The following is a 1,802-nucleotide window of genomic DNA, read 5'->3' on the forward strand; positions in this document are numbered from 1 at the left end:
ATCATGCACATGAAGGGAATGCCAGATTTGTCGCAAATTTATATGACACATCGTGTAAAATTACGTCAACATCATGTAAATTTATGCGAATTGTCGCGTAATCGGTTAGAGCCCATTATAGATTACACGATGTACAGCGGAAACTTACATGATATTAATGTAATTTTACTCGATGTGACGTGTAAATTTGTGACAAATCTGGCATTCCCTTCATGTGCATTATTTTACGCTGAACTTTACATGGATTATTCTTTCTGTGTATCGAAATTAACTTTGAATCAAGCTTTGGTGATGTATTTCTTCTGATAATAACAGGAGATGAAAAACCGTGGCAATATCACTGTTTTTTCGAATTTCTGAACTCATACCATAAAAAGTTGAAGTTAAGCTATTAGATTCAACAGTTGAGCACAGAATTGATGGTGATTGTTTTTCATAATAACAAATTGGGGGAGCACCGTGGTGGCCATTCATCCATTAAGCAGTACATTATGTATACCCAGCAAGATCATTATTATTATATTGCTCTCATACTGATTAGATATTTTATTTTACGTCTCTGCCTTTCTCGAGCAGTGCACATAAACTGTTACGGTAAACGGCGATGATGATGTTTTAATGAATTTAATTCAATCAGCTACCTGAACAACAAAGGATTGAGTTCAGATTGAGCACTCGAGCTCGAGCTTGATGGTTTAATCTGAGCCCAAACGGATTGAGATAACTAGTCGATTACTTGTAAGTTAATATATGCAGTAGAATAACTTTTTATTGTATGGAGAAGCATTGCTAAACTATTTATAGTCTTATTTCCTGGTTTCATTATTTCAGACACGCTGAAGCTACAGTGACATTTCGAACAGATACGATAAAGACCGAGGCGTCGCCCAGCTATTTAGTATTTTTCATAAGGTGCCAAATAAAAGCATAAATCACTTTCTTGTAGATGTAAATATCAAATCATTATTGACTTGGTTCAATACAGAAACTAATTGATTTTCAGCAGTACGTTTCATCATTACTTGCAATAACAAAAAACAAAGTAATAAGAGGAAGTAGACATATAAAGGAAATCCAGAGAAAACTCATAAATGTTCCATAAAAACTCCCAAAGAGCATTCAAATTATCACAAATTTTATTAAAACAACTAAACGATATTGATCTTCGGTAAGCAGGCCTTGACCGGGCTACAGGTCTTTTTTCTGCGCTTGTCATTTTTTTTCTACTTTCAGCTGATTTTCAACTCCGAAGCTTTGCAATTTGAGGCGTTTGGATTTTGTGTGCAGATCACTTGGATAGAAGCTGCCAATATCGGTTGTATCGTTGGAAAGCTTCAAATAGCAAGGCTCCTCGTAGGTGTTGGTGATTCCAGCCGTTAACGTTGCTGTTGTTGGTGTCGCCGAAGTTGATTGAAGCTCTATCCTTGGTTGCCGTTCAAGAGTTTCAATTCAAGCATTTGGATTCAAGTTTTCGTCGCTTTTGTTGTTTTTGGACGTTCCGCTAAACCTTGAGTATAGTTTTATCTTATTTATCTATTTCTTTAATAGTTCTTGTTTACTTGGTAGTCCTAGTAATTTTTTTTTTTTTTTGGTTATAAGTTTCCATTATGGAAACTGACGGGGATGAGGGAGAACCCAAAGAAAATGATAATTGTTCTGAATCCTCTTCTTCGACCAAACCTTTCCGTGTAAAAGTATACCCTTCTAGTTTTCCTGGGCCTTTTGTCGTATTTTTTCGAAAAAAGGAGAAACCCATTAATGTTTTACTGATTTCCTCTGAGATTTATAAAAAATATAAATCT

General features: G+C 35.2%; 1 long non-coding RNA gene across 3 annotated transcripts; it reads left to right on the plus strand.

Moving 5' to 3' along the window:
- Nucleotides 1-605: 605 nt before the first annotated feature.
- LOC110677846 lies at nucleotides 606-1,273 on the plus strand. Of its 3 annotated transcripts, none has more exons than XR_002501236.1 (4): nucleotides 606-738; nucleotides 805-948; nucleotides 1,007-1,168; nucleotides 1,234-1,273. It is a non-coding gene; the product is annotated as an uncharacterized LOC110677846 (long non-coding RNA). The 3 variants fall into 3 exon arrangements; XR_002501237.1 differs by having other exon boundaries at nucleotides 832-948; nucleotides 1,004-1,168; XR_002501235.1 differs by having other exon boundaries at nucleotides 607-738; nucleotides 832-948.
- Nucleotides 1,274-1,802: the final 529 nt, after the last annotated feature.

This window comes from Aedes aegypti, chromosome 3, assembly GCF_002204515.2.
Source record: "Aedes aegypti strain LVP_AGWG chromosome 3, AaegL5.0 Primary Assembly, whole genome shotgun sequence".
In the NCBI taxonomy this organism is placed as follows: Eukaryota; Metazoa; Arthropoda; class Insecta; order Diptera; family Culicidae; genus Aedes; species Aedes aegypti.